The 17,932-nt window shown below is 40.9% G+C and overlaps 1 pseudogene; it reads left to right on the top strand.

Moving 5' to 3' along the window:
• The first annotated feature begins 996 nt into the window (after positions 1-996).
• LOC139539220 (histone acetyltransferase type B catalytic subunit-like) lies at positions 997-16,938 on the top strand (annotated as a pseudogene).
• Positions 16,939-17,932: the final 994 nt, after the last annotated feature.

A 17,932-nucleotide genomic window follows, 5' to 3' on the forward strand; every position in this document is an offset into this window, starting at 1 on the left:
AGCCAGCATTTCACGGTAAAGTCTGCACCAGTTGTGTTCGGCGCATGTAACATTTTATTTTATTTTGATTCCACACTCTACATGTCAGCACTCCAAGCCAGTGAGCTCACTGAAATTCTAAATAAGGAGTTAGTCTGTATCAGAATGGGTGATTAATAATAAACTGGACTTAAATACATCTTAAAATAAAAGCGTTTTATTTGGTTCAAAACCTTCTCTAAAGCCTAAACCTCAACTGGAGTTGTACATAAAGGGTGTGACCATTGAGCAAGTTGAGGAAGCTTAACTCCTAGGTATAACATTGGATGATCAATTATCATGGTCAAGTCATTTTGACAGAGTTTTTGGTAAGATGGGGAGGGGTATGTCTGTTATAAAAATATGTTCTGTGTTTTTGACACAATCAACTACTAGATGTTCAGGCTCTGGTCTTGTCCCATCTTGATTACTCTCCGGTAATATGGTCAAGTGCAGCAAAGAAAGACCTAGAAAAGCTGCAGCTGGCTCAAAACAGAGCAGCACGCATTGCCCTTCACTGCACATACAGAATTAACATCAACATGCTTGCCAGTCTTTCCTGGTTGAGGGTTGTCGAGAGATTTTAACTGCTTCTCTTCTAGTTTTTATGAGAAATATTGCAGATTGTCTGTATAATCGAATAACATTCAGTTTAGACACCCATACATACCCCACAAGACATGCCACCAAGGGTCCCTTCACACTCCTCAAGTCCAAAACGAATTCACGGCAATGCACAGTTTAATACAGAGCCATGATCGCATGGAACTCCCTTCCATTACTCAAGTTGACAGGAAAATTACCTTTAAAACAACTCATGGAATGACGTGTACTGTGAGGGGCACACAGACACATTTAGATTTTTTTTACATTTTTTGGTTTGTACAATTATTTTTTTTGCGTTGTTTCTATATCATTGTATTTTGAATGTGACTTTTCCTAGTGTATCAGTGTTTTGTTACTTGTCATGTTTTTTGTGGACCCCAGGAAGAGCAACGGCTGCTTCTGCAAAAGCTAACGGGGATCCAAATAAATAAACAAAACAATTAAGCTAGAAATGCTGTTTGTTTTGCTCCACAGGGATGAACGAAATGGAGAAGAAGTTGGCAGAATATAAGTGTGACACCAACGAAGCAATCTGTTTAAAACTAGGTTTGTCTCATGCGTCTTCTTATTTAGCTTTGTGTGTAAACTCTTTTGTTTTAGGATGTGGAGATAGTAGCTACTTGCACTGCATTTTGTTGTTTGGTAAATGGTGCTTTGAGTGTTTCATATACAGTGAGGGAAAAAAGTATTTGATCCCCTGCTGATTTTGTACGTTTGCCCACTGACAAAGATATGATCAGTCTATAATTTTAATGGTAGGTTTATTTGAACAGTGAGAGACAGAATAACAACAAAAATATCCAGAAAAATGCATGTCAAAAATGTTATAAATTGATTTGCATTTTAATGAGGGAAATAAGTATTTGACCCCTTCTCAATCAAAAAGATTTCTGGCTCCCAGGTGTCTTTCATACAGGTAACGAACGGAGATTAGGAGCACACTCTTAAAGGGAGTGCTCCTAATCTCAGTTTCTTACCTGTATAAAAGATACCTGTCCACAGAAGCAATCAATCAATCAGATTCCAAACTCTCCACCATGGCCAAGACCAAAGAGCTCTCCAAGGATGTCAGGGACAAGATTGTAGACCTACACAAGGCTGGAATGGGCTACAAGACCATCGCCAAGCAGCTTGGTGAGAAGGTGACAACAGTTTCTGTGATTATTCGCAAATGGAAGAAACACAAAAGACCTGTCAATCTCACCTCAGCCTGGGGCTCCATGCAAGATCTCACCTCGTGAAGTTGCAATGATCATGAGAACGGTGAGGAATCAGCCCAGAACTACACAGGAAGATCTTGTCAATGATCTCAAGGCAGCTGGGACCATAGTCATCAAGAAAACAATTGGTAACACACTATGCCGTGAAGGACTGAAATCCTGCAGCGCCCGCAAGGTCCCCCTGCGCAAGAAAGCACATATACATGCCCGTCTGAAGTTTGCCAATGAACATCTGAATGATTCAGAGGACAACTGGGTGAACGTGTTGTGGTCAGATGAGACCAAAATGGAGTTCTTTGGCATCAACCCAACTTGCCGTGTTTGGAGGAGGAGGAATGCTGCCTATGACCCCAAGAAACCATCCCCACCGTCAAACATGGAGGTGGAAACATTATGCTTTGGGGGTGTTTTTCTGCTAAAGGGACAGGACAACTTCACCGCATCAAAGGGACGATGGACGGGGCCATGTACCGTCAAATCTTGGGTGAAAACCTCCTTCCCTCAGCCAGGGTATTGAAAATGGGTCGTGGATGGGTATTCCAGCATGACAATGACCCAAAACACACGGCCAAGGCAACAAAGGAGTGGCTCAAGAAGAAGCACATTAAGGTCCTGGAGTGGCCTAGCCAGTATCCAGACCTTAATCCCATAGAAAATCTGTGGAGTGAGCTGAAGGTTCGAGTTGCCAAACGTCAGCCTCAAAACCTTAATGACTTGAAGAAGATCTGCAAAGAGGAGTGGGACAAAATCCCTCCTGAGATGTGTGCAAACCTGGTGGCCAACTACAAGAAACGTCTGACCTCTGTGATTGCCAACAAGGGTTTTGACACCAAGTACTAAGTCATGTTTTGCAGAGGGGTCAAATACTTATTTCCCTCATTAAAATGCAAATCAATTCATAACATTTTTGACATGCGTTTTTCTGGATTTTTTTGTTGATATTCTGTCTCTCACTGTTCAAATAAACCTACCATTAAAATTATAGACTGATCATTTCTTTGTCAGTGGGCAAACGTACAAAATCAGCAGGGGATCAAATACTTTTTTCCCTCACTGTACATAGTCAACATATCAAATATTGCACTGAGTATTGACCACACTCTCTTCCTGAAATAATTAAATACAACTATTTCTCTCAGTCCGTTTCGCAGAGGAGGTGGATAATGAAAGCACGACATTCCATCCAGAGTACAGCCACCAGCTTTATGGTGATGAGTGAGTATCAAACATAATTCAGCCAGTAAGATCTGTGCATCTCATTACAGTAACTCCATGCGAACTCTACGGCCGCGTTCCACAGCTGAGGCGACGCAACAACCAATGGTTGCGTGCCACCTCATTGACTGTCAGCGACTGACAAATAGCTATAACATACAGTATATGGTTAGCTAATATATAACGCCTATCCAGGCGTGGTAAGATCGGTCAGGCGTCAGCAACGTCAAAACTCTTGAAAGCGGCCTAAATCTGTGTGCTGGTTGCACGACGGTGAACTGTTGAGAACTGAATTATGTGAATGCTAACTCATCTGCAGTGAGCTCCAAAACTATTAGGACAGTGACACATTTTTGGAAATGATACTATGAGGTTAAAGTGCAGACTGTCAGCTTTAATTTCAGGGTATTTTCATCCATATCGAGTGGACCGTTTAGAAGTTACAGCACTTTCTGTACATAGTCCCCCCATTTTAGGGGACCAAAACTATTGGGACAAATTCACTTAAAGTAGTCAAAAGTTAAGTATTTGGTCCCATATTCATAGCACACAATGACTACATCAAGCTTGTGACTCTACATATTTGTTGGATGCATTTTCTGTTTGTTTTGGTGGTTTCAGATGTATTATATGCCCAAAATGGAATCACTTTTCTTTTGTAAATAAGAATAGAATATGTTTCTAAACAATTTGGATGCTACCATGATTATGGATAATCCTCAATGAATCATGAATAATGATCAGTGAGAAAGTTACATGGGGCATAAATATCATTGTTATGGGTGAGAGGTTAGCGTGTCTTGGGGGGTATGATACGGTTCACTCGATATGGATGAAAATACCCTCAAATGAAAACTGATAGTCTGCACTTTAACCTCATCGTCATTGTGTCATTTCAAATCCAAAGTGCTGGAGTACAGAGCCAAACAAAAAATGCCACTGTCCCAATACTTTTGGAGCTCACTAGCTATTTATCCACTTTGTTTTAATTTATTTATTTCCTCCTCAGTTAGGTGGCTTTTGGATACAAAGACCTTCAGATTCAACTGTACTACAGTGCTGGGAACCTGATCACCTTCTTCAAAGTTAAATATTCAGCCAGAGTCACAGAAAACTTTGATTGCGTGGAGGTAAATAAGTTGATTTGAAATGCCTTTTTGTCACTTTAGCCGAGCACAGTAACACGGACGTTACCTAAAAAAAAAAGATGTCCTGCCAAACTATAATCCATTCAGAGATAGACCCCAACTCTTATGTCGTGAGGGTTTCTCAGCCACGTGACCTGACCAGGGAAAACTCTGGGTCTTCGCGAAAGCTTAGTTTTTCCCGGTCAAGTGAAAAACCACCCTCAGTACCCTTAGCTTCTCTTCTGGAACTTGTCCAGTTTCCCAGCCTGCTTTAGCTCGAGGTGAGCTGTTTCTGGAGCCTTTTCTGTGGGCTGCTTTGTGCATGTTTCTGTGGGCCTTCTGGAGTGAGCCAGAACCTCCCTCTGAGTGGTGGTATTATGCAGCAGATATGTAAGAGATCTCATATTTTGTCAGACTAATCCCAGTCTATCATAGGCCCCATGGGCCATTGGTGCACTAATCCTATCCCTCCCTCTAAAGGGAAGGATCAGAGTTGGATCGGGTGGTCTTGGCTTATCCATTGATTTGAGTGGCTCTGTGATAGTCTGCAGGAAGTGGAATATGTCCTGCTGGGGTATGTTTCCCATAAGTGTGTTTTGTCAGGAGGGAGATGTATCACCGGAGGACTTGGTTATAAGAACGAACCCAAATTACAGTTCTGAACCTCTGACCAGGTTATCCTGGTCAGTAGCTAATCTGTATAGTGCTTTCAATTGAAAGAAATCCTTGTAAAGTGATGGCCAGTAACACTTCACTTGCTTTACACATAGTGTAGCTGTAATTGCTCCATTGCATTAACACTTTGTTACATTGTAATTTAGTCATTGTATGTTTTTTTTTATTATTACAAAATATCAAGAAGAAAATGTTAACTTATTCCCCGAATATAGTTACAGCATTTCTACATTTCTAGGTGTAGTAGGATAGACTGAATGTCAAGTGTTACCTGAAAGTTTTCTTGTAGATTCATTAAAAGAATGTCGCAATGAGAAGCAATTGTCTAATTGAGTGCATAGACCGTAGTAACATTATACATGAACAAATAGCAGCAGGAAAATCCAATTGTTTTTATAGACACAGAGCAGTCATCAGTGAAATATTTTGTTTTGATTCATTTTTCTGTAGTTTTCTTCGTTAAACATTTCCCAAACTGCCTATTCTGTTCCCAATACTAAACAGTACTCGGATGTAAAGCTGAAGAATTTCCAGTGAGGATGACGGCCAGGCCAACGTTGACCCACGAGTGTCCACCTCGTTAAGGGTTTAGTGCAGCTGGTGCGAGGTAGAGAGTTAGGGAGCAGCAGCAGAGTTCAGGCTCCATCTGATGAGTGTTTGTCTGTGAGTGCATGCTCACTGTGGCTGGGTGTAGTGCAGCTGGTGAGGGAGAGGAGGGGAGCTGTGGGACAGAGTTCAGCATGCAGCTGCTACTACTCTAATGGAAGACTTGTCAGAGATCACCTTTACCCTAAACCAGCCAAACGCTATAATGATGGACTCCACACAGTCGGGCATCGTTTTTGTTCCAGTCATTGTTTCGTACTGGGTATCCACTAGTGGAAATCTGAAACGGACATCAGTGATGTGTAAATCAAATATGAGCCTCAGTCTAAAATGTAAAGCTGTTAATATACAAATGTTTGGATTGTTATTGCAATATGTAGCTCACGTTTTAAGTCAGCCAAAATCATTGTCAATGGAGATATTTTTTGTATGACAAAGAAATCCAATAAGAGCTTTTAAGCAGATAGTGATCAAATGTAAAGTTCAATTGAAGTTGGACGTTTAGAAAAATGGCACAGTTGGGTTAAAGGGTAGGGCCGGGACGATAACCGTATCGTGGTACTCGTTAGTATCACGTCAAGGAAACAAAACACAAAAGAAACGCGAAGCAGATTTAACTTCTTTGGAAAATGTTGGCAATAAACCGTTATTATGTTGTCATCCAGTCACATGTATTTATTTTCCAAGCTATTTACATTTAAGTCATTTAGCTGACGCTCTTATCCAGAGCGACTTACAAATTGGAAAGTTCATACATATTCATCCTGGTCCCCCCGTGGGGAATGAACCCACAACCCTGGCTTTGCAAGCGCCATGCTCTACCAACTGAGCCACACGGGACCACAAGCTATAGCACACTATGTTACATACACAAGGTTTTTAAAGGACCAAAGAGTTGTCTGCTTTGCGTTTTCATTTTTGCCACGGAACAAATATTTGCGACCCTGTTGTCGTCCCGGCCCTACTAAATAGGCCTAGTTAGTGCCTCTCTGGGTCCTGAGAGAGATCTAATTGAATATATTTGCTCTATAGGTACATGTAAAGTCGCAAAATCCATGAATTGTGAAGGACAACGCGATCTGATTTAGTGTTCTTTTTACTTTCAAAACGTTTTCACTACTCCTAAATAAGATATGTACACATGATCAATTATATCCCGACGATAAAAGGCATTCGGATGGAACAAAGCGTTTCTAAAGATTCATTGTTACGTCATTTATACCGAACTATGGCTTCTTTTATTCAGGATTGTGCAATTTAGTGTCTAGTATATCGGAGAGTGCCTCGGACAATATGACTTGTTTGTCCATGGCCTTTTATTTCTGATCCTTATTCCTCAGAAATGCAGTTGAACAATTGCAATGGTGAAGTGGCATTCAGCTGCAGGTGCATTACTTCCAGTTGGATATTAGCTGATGTCTGAAAGGAGAGGAATTAGCAGTGTGTTGTATTAGCCTTTTGTAGTGCATTTTGTTCAGGCCTTCTTAATTTCCCAGTTTTTCTATGGCGAGCAGAAAGGGTCTCGGTATAGAACTAATGCTCATCGTGCATGTAAATGGTGTGAAAGGGCTGCTTAGCAAGTTAATACAAAGTGTTCTCATGTCAATCCTTGTGGAAATGGATACAATGCAAACATCACAGCTGAACCAACCACACATTCTAGTGAGTAAAAAGTCCAGGGGGAGGGGGGCCCTTTGTCTGCCAGGCTCTTTCATTTGATTGAGTTGCGCTCGCCAGGATTAGACGAGAGGCCTCTATTATGGATGCCCGAGGTTTGTTAAGTTGAGATCAATTCATTACATTTTATTGCCCAGTGAAATGCAGAAATACGTTATTGTGGGGGCTTCATCAAATATTCATGGTTTAACGTAAGTAGTAAATGTATTCAATTAAGTGCTCTTTCACCAAGGGGTTGGGAAGGGGGGCGGGCGGCTCTGCTCTGCTGACTGTCTTAATTGCCTAATGGTTCTCCTTTTTGTGGCACAAAAATATGTATTCTTCCACTTTAATTCCTCGTGTTCTCTGTCAATCAGGGCTGAAGCATAGCCTAATGACCGAACAGTAGGAACTGTGATTAGACATGGCAGCGGAAAATAAATAAATAATGTCCACAGATTTCCTGATTTATTCAATTTCAGCAGTTAGTCCATGAAACTAGATAGGCTCTGCTCTGTAAGGTCTTTTTGTAATAAAGACCTTGGACATGTTTAATCTATATGATCCAACTATATCAAAGAACAAACGCGTACTACATTTTGAAGAAATACGTTTATTTCAAATGCATTATTGACTTTAAAAGTTATAAGACTGCAGTTTTCGTCCTAGCAAATACTTATCTGGCTAATCGGCATACTTTTTTTTTTTACAGAAAGGGAATATAAATACAAGGCTACTTTCCCTTATACAAGATGCTGTCGCTTTGTGTCATGTTCTAGTAAGCCCTGTTCTTTCCTCCCTGCAGCCTGATGATGTTGAAGGGAAGATCCGGGAGATCATTCCTGCTGAGTTCAGCTGCAACACGGACGACTTCATCTCATTGTTGGAGAAGGAGGCCAACTTCAAACCCTTCGGCACCCTGCTTCACACATACCACGTCCACAATGTGGAGGCGGGAGAAGACTTTACCTACCAGATTCACAAGGTTCACATTCTAGTCCTTGGTCCTACAATATACAGTACTTTATGTAATTATATACAGATAACAGTGCGTTCCATGTCGCCTGAATGACTTGCAGATTATTTCCGTATAAGGGAGGGTGCTCTGCTTATTTATCATGACTTAGACTGTCCTCAGACCTGCTATGTGCTGTGTTCTCTAGGTGGACGTGTTGTGCCCTGGATTCCGAGACTACCATGAGCGCCTGCAGACCTTCCCCGTGTGGTTCATTGAGACGGCCAGCTTTATCGACGTGGACGACGATCGTTGGGACTTCTTTCTCGTGTGAGTGGTGCCCTCCTTAACCAACGTCACTCTCCCCGAACCCGTTCGTTGACTCATTCAGAAACAACGGGCTCCTTTGAGGCGCTCGCGACCAATTACCAGGCCAGTTTGATTATATTTTCCCTGGTTATTGGAGAATTGTTGATCTGGCAAGAGGCACCTTTTGTGTTGAAAAGCCTTTTCATTCATTTTTTTCAGGGCAAGAGCTGAATTGAACACGGTTGTCTTTTGAAACACTGAATGACATCTCAAACAGTAAAAAGAGCCTCTGCCAGTGTTTTCTTTATCCTGGCACCTATTTATAGTGACAATGGGTAAATGGACTGAAGTGATGTGGAGGACCCCGATTCCCCCCTCTCTACCCCTCTTCTCCTCTTCTAAGTTGCAGTCCTCCAATTAAGTGCTTAATGTATTCAGGTTGTAGCAGGTGTACGGATCGGGACGGGCCTGGCTGCTCCAGCATGCTGACACTGGAAAAAGCATCCCAGAGAATGGAGAGGGGAAAATGGACGCGGCATTGGAGTGTGCCTGTAATTGTCCTGCTTGCCTTTTGTGTTTTATCTGCAGATTTGAGAAGTACAATAACGATGGGGAGACTCTCTTCGCAACTGTTGGCTACATGACAGTTTATAATTACTATGTGTATCCAGACAAAACCCGACCACGTGTAAGGTAATTACTATGGGAGCACGTGCCTTCCTTTTCTTTTGTACAAAAAAGGAGAGGAAAATTATATATTTCTCTCTCCCTAGTCTTACAAAAATCTCAAATTACTGGCTTATGTATCCAACCATCCAACCCCGCTCTGACTCATATGGGAGCCAAAATGATCAGTATCTTCAACAACAAAAAAAGCGTTTGCCTGTAAATAAGCATTTTGTTTGATGTATTGATGGACATGACATAACAATTTGTTACGTTTCTTATAATCAAGTGAAAAGGGCTCCCTCAATTTCAATTCATTAGTACAGTGCCTTAGAAAGTATTCATACCCCTTGACTTGTTCCACATTTTGCGTTACAGCCTGAATTCAGAATGGATTCAATGGATTTATTTTCTCACCCATGTACACACAATACCCCATAATGACAGTGAAAGCATGTTTTTAGAAATTGTAGCAAATTTATTGAAAATGAAATACAGAAATATCTAATTTACATAATTATTCACACCCCTGAGTCAATACTTTGTAGCACCTTTGGCAGCGATTACAGCTTTGAGTTTTTCTGGGTAAGTCTCTAAGAGCTTTCCACACCTGGATTGTGCAACATTTGCCCATTTATTCTTTACAAAATTCCTCAAGCTCTGTCAAATTGCTTGTTGATCACTGCTAGACAACCATTTACAGGTCTCGCCATAGTTTTTCAATTAGATTTAAGTCAAAACTGTAACTCGGCCACTCCAGAACATTCACTGTCTTCTTGGTAAGCAACTCCAGTGTAGATTTGGCCTTGTGTTTTAGGTTATTGTTCTGCTGAAAGGTGAATTAATTTCCCAGTGTCTGGTGGAAAACAGACTGAAGCAGGTTTTCCTCTAGGATTTTGCCTGTGCTTAGCTGCATTCTGTTCCTTTTTGATCCTGAAAAACTCTCCAGTCGTTAACGATTACAAGCATACCCATAACATGATGCAGCCACCACTATGCTTGAAAATATGGAGTGTTGTACTCAATAATGTGTTGTATTGGATTTGCCCTGAACATAACACTTTGTATTCAGGACAAAAAGTGAATTGCTTTGCCACATTCTTTGCAGTATTACTTTAATGCCTTATTGCAAACAGGATGCATGTTTTGGAATATGTTTTATTCTGTCCAGGCTTCCTTCTTTTCAATCTGTCAGGTTAGTATTGTGGAGTAACTACAATGTTGTTGATCCATCCTCACTTGTCTCCTATCACCACAATTAAACTCTGTAAATGTTTTAAAGTCACCATTGGCCTCATGGTGAAATCCCTGAGCTGTTTCCTTCCTCTCCGGCAACTGAGTTAGGAAGGTCGCCTGTATCTTTGTAGTGACTGGGACTATTGATGCACCATCCAAAGGGTAATAACTTCACCATGCTAAAAGGGATGTTCAATGTCTGCTTTTTTATTTTTTACCCATCTACAAATAAGAGCCTTTCTTTGCAAGGCATTGGAAAACCTCGCTGGTCTTTGTGGTTGAATCTGTTTGAAATTCACTGCTCGACCTTATAGATAATTGTATGTGTAGGGTACAGAGATGAAGTAGTCATTCAAAAATCATGTTAAACACTATTATTGCACACAGAGTGAGTCCATGCAACTTACTATGTGACTTCTTAAGCACATGTTTACTCCAGAACTTATTTAGGCTTGCCATAACAATTGTATTTATTTTTATTTAACCATTTAACTTAGGCAAGTCAGTTAAGAACAAATTCTTATTTACAATGATGGCCTACCAAAAGGCCAAAGGCCTCCTGCAGGGACGGGGGCTGGGATTAAAAATAAATAAAATAAAAAATATAGGACAAAACACACATCACGACAAGCGAGACAACACTACATAAAGAGAGACCTAAAACAACAACATAGCATGGCAGCAACACATGACATCACTGCATGATGGCAACACAACATGGCAGCAGCACAACATGGTAGCAGCACAAAACAGGGTACAAACATTATTGGCCACAGACAACAGCACTAAGGGCAGGAAGGTAGAGACAATACATTACGCAAAACAGCCACAACTGCCAACAAATGGGTTGAATAATTCACTCAAGTCATTTCAGTTTTTCATTTTTTATTAATTTGGGGGGGGGGGGGAACTATTCCACTTTGACATTATGGGGTATTGTGTGTAGGCCAGTGCCATGAAAAATCTACATTTAATCAATTTTAAATTCCGGCTGTAACAACAAAATGTGGAAAAAGTCTGAAGGCCCTGTACATTACTCCATGCTATCATAAATTACAAAAGTGAGCTTTTTCTTTCTCAGATAATTATCTTAACATCAAGATCTGATCAGTCATATACAAGGTTGCCTTTTTTCTGTGAATGACAAGGGGTTTGATAGGTCTTGCTGAGAGGTCAGCAAGGCTGTTCTTTCATGTCTTTGTGTATGTTGGCCTGGTGTCCTTCTGAACAGCCAAATGCTGATCCTGCCGCCGTTCCAAGGAGAGGGTCATGGAGCCCAGCTGCTGGAGGCAGTGCACAGGTTCTACTGCAATCTGCCTGAAGTACAGGACATTACAGGTGTGTGTTTGTGGACGTGTTTAACTATACTTGTGGGGACCAGAAGTCTCCACAAGAATAGTAAACAAACAGAAATGTGACTAACTGGGGACGTTTTGTTAGTCCCTACAAGGTCAAATGCTATTTCTTGGGGGTTAAGGTTAGAATTAGTGTTCGGGTTAGTTTTAGGGTCAGGAGCTAGGGTTAAGGTTAGATTTTAGGGTTAGGGAAAATAGGATTTTGAATGGGACTGAATTGTGTGTCCCCACAAGGTTAGCTGTACAAGACTGTGTGTGTTAATGTAAGTAACACAAAATTAGTTGATGTCTTAAGATGTTTCATTTTGGGGAGGAGGCTGTAACTGTGCTAGAGTTTCACATACTATTACATGTATTTACATGGTTAAATACAAAGCCGTTACACCCAAATAATTGATTTGCATAGGAAAATGAAATTAATTTATTTTGTATTTTAGTTTTTTTGCCAGGGACAACAAAACATAAGTCTCAGAGATGAGAAGTGATGCGTTGCACCAGATTTAGCTGACAGCTCGTTTTTAAAAAATAACAAAGAAGCATCCCTATTTTCTTGTCTATTTTTCTCTACTTTGAATCTGGTCTTTTAATTTTTTTAAATTTGATTTATTTAACCTTTATTTAACCAGGTAGGCCAGCTACTGCTGGATTTAGGTATTTTTATTCCAGGTGGCTTTAAAACCTCTCCATGTTGCTCTGTAGTGAATTTTTTTTCAAAACCGCAGTGGGAGCTGGGTAAAATGTCAATGCAAGCAGCTTTCGCAGAACTGCGCTTGACACATGCAGCCACAATCATACTCTGACAATGGCGTAATTATTTGACTGTTTCAGGAATCAGTGGGATTTGAATATAAGCCTGTATTGAAAACTAGCCTTGGATGTCTTGGGGTGGTTGATGTGAACAGTTTGATAAAACATAAATTGAGTATACCTAACATTTCATGTAATTGTATGTAATGTATTTATTTTTAAATGGAATTTCAAGCTTGTGTCTAATTATTGTTTTCTGTTATTTTCAGCTGAAGACCCCTCAGAGAACTACGTGAAGCTGCGAGACTACGTTCTGGTCAAGCTCTGCCAAACGCTGCCGTCATTCTCCACAGACAAGCTTCCTCTGAGCTTCAGTGACGACATGGCCACAGAGGCCAGGGAGAAGTTAAAGATTAACAAGGTCAACCTCAGCTTTAACCATAGAGCCTAGAGGAGGATACATTTGATTACTGTACTTTTCTCACTCATTAACCCAAGGCTCTCCAGTCCTAGAGGGAACATGTACCATTTTATTTAAAAGGGTGGGCACTGACTTATCTTACTGCACTTATTCTGTGTCATGTTTTCATTTTTGCCAAATGGTTGTTTCTCACTCCGCCATGGCTCTTTCATGAAGCTTCGGGCACCTCAACGTTGTACAAGAAGGTTCTGAATAGCTCGACCAAGCTAAGAAATCGTCTTGTCTTTTCTAGATGATTGTGGAGACAGACTGTACGGGTTCTAAAAGGCACTAATGGCCCTGTCCTGTTTTTTCCCCCCCTACTGAGTGTATGAAATCCTCCGACTGAGGGTGACGGACATGAGCGTTGAAGCGAAAGCAAGAGATTACCGTCTGGAAGTCAAGAAGAGGCTATTTGCCCCGACCAAGGTATGTTTGAAAGAAAGGACCGTAGCTTCTCCAGTGAAATGCATTCCTCCATCCTTTTGCAGTGTCAGCCTTGCGCTCTAGTTTCTAGTCAAATGGAATTAGCAGATTGTGTCTACTGTGTAATGGCTATGTGTTTCCCTATGGACTTCATTAGTGGTGAATGGCTGTTAGTTGCACTATATAACCTGGGATCAATTCAGAGTTGATTTAATTTGATAATAGGGCGAGTCCAATATTTTTGGCATCTCAGATTGTTCTGGCAGTTCTCACAATAGAACTTCATTGGGAGGAAGGGATGTTTGAAATGCTTTTTACGTTTGTATCACAAATCATAATAAAAGTGGCCATTTTAGGCCCTTTTTAGACCTGTACATGCCTCCTGTGAGACCCTATGATCCGTACATGATACAGACAACATCTTGGTTTCATTATACTCCTTATAGTGTGCTCTAACATATGGAGTATGTTTAGATTCTGAAAGACACATTTATCTAACATAAATATGAATATCTCTCAACTATCCTTTTTTGATTTGTCTTATTTTTAGACATATTGTTTGTAACAATATACTCTTCAAACGCATCACATGTCCAGAGTGGCTCTCTGTTATTTTTAATTATATAACCCATTTATACATAGAAAATTACATAGGTCGTTCAAACTCAACTCTGGAGCTCGAAGCCAGTTCTGCATTTTTTTCATTATTCCCCTCTAATCAGGGACTGCTTTAAACCTGGGTGAACCAGGTGTGTGCAATTTTAATTATCAGGTAGAACAGAAAACCAGCAGGCTCTGGACGTCATACTGTAAGAGTTGAATACCCCTGTTGTAGGTCATTAACCAATCACAGCCCTCCTTTAAGATTGCAAATCATCAGCACAGGGAGTTCCCTTTTGAATCCATTTTCCCATTCACTGTGTTGGTGGTGCTCATAAAATGTATCATAACTTCATAGCCCGCTCCGGAAATTTGATGTATTTGTATATTGTTCCAAACAATGTCTTAAAAATTAACAAAATCTAAAAGGCTCGTTATGCAATATTAATATTTTTAATGTTGAATAAATGAATGTGAACATTTGTCTTTAAGAATCTCGACATACTCCTTAAGTTAGAACACACTATAAGGAGTATAATGAAACCAAGATGGTGTCTGTATAATGTATGGTTCATAGGGTCTTACAGGAGGCATGTATAGGTCTAAAAAGGACCTAAAATGGCCACTTTCATCATGATTTTCAAAGAAATGGTTTGATACAAATGTAAAAAGCATTTCAAACATCCTTCCTCCCAATTAAGTTTCTATGTGAGAATTGCCAGAACATGCTGAGATACCAAAAATATTTTCCTCTGGCGTAGAATCCACCCATTAACTGATTTATACCACGCTTTTCCAAAATATTTAGTGTTTGATGACTTATGACTACCCACAATGCATTAGCATGGTTTCAGAAATGGCCAAGGATGAGGCCAAGAATATGACGCACACTTTATCTGCTTAGAGCTACTTCTTGTTGCGTCTTGTAACTTATGTTCCATTACTTTTCTAGAATCAGGAGAACGATTATTCCCCAGTTGCAGGAAAATGTCTGGAGTACCAAATGCTTATTATTGAAGATACAATGGAGCACGACAGGCCTCCACAGTAGTGTTACCCCAGGATTCAGTTCTATTCAGAGCAGTGTCATTATGCAGGATTTGCATGTCATTAGGAGGGAGGAGTAATTTAGGTGGAAGTAGGTTGCTAACAGCACACATTCAAGCAGTTAAAGAATCTGCTTGCCAAATAGTACAAGTTTCATATTAGCATTCTTACTGTGCTTTTTGAAATTTGATTAGACAAACTGTTACTAATTTTGTATTTACAGGATAACATTGATTTACATATGTATGTTCCATGACATGTAATTTGAGTGTCTCATTGAAACCCAGCATATCAGCCGTTACAGCAGGGTTCTTCAACTGGTGGCCCGCGTGCCGAATTTGTCCCCCTCCCCGCGGGTCTTTTTATTTATTCTAAAAAATTCAGCGTTGGACTAAAAATATATATATTATTATAAAAAATTTGATTTTAATTTTGGAAATGTTGTTCCCAACTATTCCCACGCCTAATAGAGAGACGCGTGATCATATACAAATGTAAGCAGTAGAGGTAATTTAGGTAATATGTACATGTAGGTAGGGGTAAAGTGACTTATGTCTGTTTGGGCTTCTTGAGGTCAATTTGCAGTCTACAAATGATTTGTAATTATGTTCAGGCTCCCTGACCGTCTGCTCAAGAAAGACTGCCCGCTGCTGAGTCTAGTCGATGATTTTACATTTTAGTAATTTAGCAGACGCTCTTATCCAGAGCGACTTACAGTAGTGAGTGTGTACATTTTCATAAAGGGGAAAAAAAGTATACTCATTCATGATCTCTGCATTAGAGGATTGCTGTCAGCAGTGTAACCACATGTCTTGAAAAAGGCCAATATCTGCGGAGGGAAAAAAGTGTGTGATGAAAAAGGAAGTAGGAATTCCTTGGGAGACTGGCTGTGGAGTGGAGGAGAGATCTGGCAGCCAGATGCAGCAGGCTGTTTTGTTTTTGGGGAGGTTTGGTTTGTAGTTAGCTCAGCGGAGTCCTCCTCTCTGTGAATGTGTGGAGAATTTCACGTCTCTGCTCAACTTCTCTTCCCCTGATTCCCAAGAGAGTGGGAACTTTTTTGCACTGGCCCCAAAATACATGAGTGAGGACTCTTGGTTCATGTCCAGAAGCTTTCAGCACTCCTGCAGACTCAATTACAGAATCCTTTGCTTCCCCTCTGACTATTTGGTTTTAAGACACTAATGAGATGCAGTCAGGTCTGCAATATGAGGACCTAGAGGAGGAACAATATTAACTTGCTCTTGTCAGTTGAACGTGCATTATGTAAGATTCCCTGCTGCTAATTGCAATCAAAACTTAACCGTCACGTTTGCAAAATACCATACAGCATTTTTGTTTTGCTTCAATAGAAAAACCTGGCTAACAAGCTAATAATGCAACGTTTTTGGGGAAACAAGCCCAGGGATTTTACACAAACGCAGTGCATTAACCAGTGTATGTGTTTATTGCGTGCTTAGAAGAACCAGCGGGAGCTGACCAAGATGATGAAGTGTCTGCGGCCAGAGGAGCTGGCATCCCACATCAGTCAGATGGACACGGCGCTGCAACAGGAGGAGCTGGAGAAAAGCTACCAGGAGGTGCTGGCCGATTACAGGAGAGTCATTGAGAGGCTAGCACAGACCTGATCCAGGGGGCCTAATGTCGGCCCTGCCTACCCCCTGTAACACAACCCCCCCCACCCTGGCCCCATCTCCTTCTCTTCCCACTGATGGTCCTAGATATACAGTAGAGGTTGAGCAGCGCTGTGCAGCTGGCTGGCTGCCTGGGGAAGGCCCACTGTGTCCCATGTGTGTAATCACGCTGTGTGAGATTTAGTGATTGGTAATCATTCACAGGTGATAGGAACACCATCCGTACGGTCTGGCTGTGCAGAACATGCCTCCTTTTGATATAGAGAATAACAGAGATAGTGATTCTTTTTTCCCCCTAAAATATCTGTCTAGCTTTTTCCTGAAGACGTGTTTGTTTTTAAGCACTTCATACTGAAATAAATGACATGTTTTTTGTACATTGATCAATTGGGTTGACCTATTCATTGATGCTGTTCTGAAGTGTCATTTCAGATTCACATGTTCTACTGTTATTGGGACAATGTGTATTATGTGCAATAATTATTGCACTGTGATGATTATTGTACCGGTAGCTACTATTGTACTGTTATTGGTACAATGTACAATTATTCTTTTCTCAATGTTTTGGTAAACTACCGTATTCAACTTCATGTATTCCTACTGTTAACTGCATCCTGATTTACCAGATCAATTGTACTTTTAAGCACAGTGTGGAGTTCAACTGGGCTGAATATGCATTTATACAATATCAGTTACTCCATTTAGTCTAATCAATTTACAGATATAATTTTGTTCAGGCACCCTCTTGTGGCTAATGCAACTTCTGATTGCCCTTTAGGCTGAGTGTTGAGCTAATGAGCGTTATGGTTTTCAATTTAAAACCTCTTTGCCTCTGCATTGCCCACTTGTCCAGAGCGCTGTGATGAATAGCCATCTCTGGATACTTTTGCACATTGTCGCTAAATCAAGGTTTCCAGATTAATTCATCCCCCCCCCCCCTGAATACTTGACCAGCTCGGATTTGGATTGATTCAATCCACGCGTGGCCACCAGGGGTGTCGTTTCACTGTCGGAGACCAGACCATGTATTTTTCTTTAATGATGTGAATATTTAGCTACGGTAGAAGACGAACAGACGGCTGAGAGATTGGCTTCATTTTATTGGGGAATAGTGGTTGCTGACATCTTGAGTTCTGACTTCGTGTTGGGACTTGTCGCCGTGCTGTTGGACAGTTTTACAGGCCTTCTGTGATGTTGTCAGAGTGAGGGGGGGGGGGGGGGGGGTTATGCTGTGGGACTGGGACCCCATGCCTCCCTCCAGACCAGACCACACAGTGATGTTTACAGAAGCCCAATTACTTCCCTAGAACTCTGCCATTCAAATCAGGGGAGCCCAGTCCCTCAGTGAACCTGCCTGTAGTAGGTTATAGTGCTGGG

Source organism: Salvelinus alpinus, chromosome 14, assembly GCF_045679555.1.
Source record: "Salvelinus alpinus chromosome 14, SLU_Salpinus.1, whole genome shotgun sequence".
Classification (NCBI taxonomy): Eukaryota; Metazoa; Chordata; class Actinopteri; order Salmoniformes; family Salmonidae; genus Salvelinus; species Salvelinus alpinus.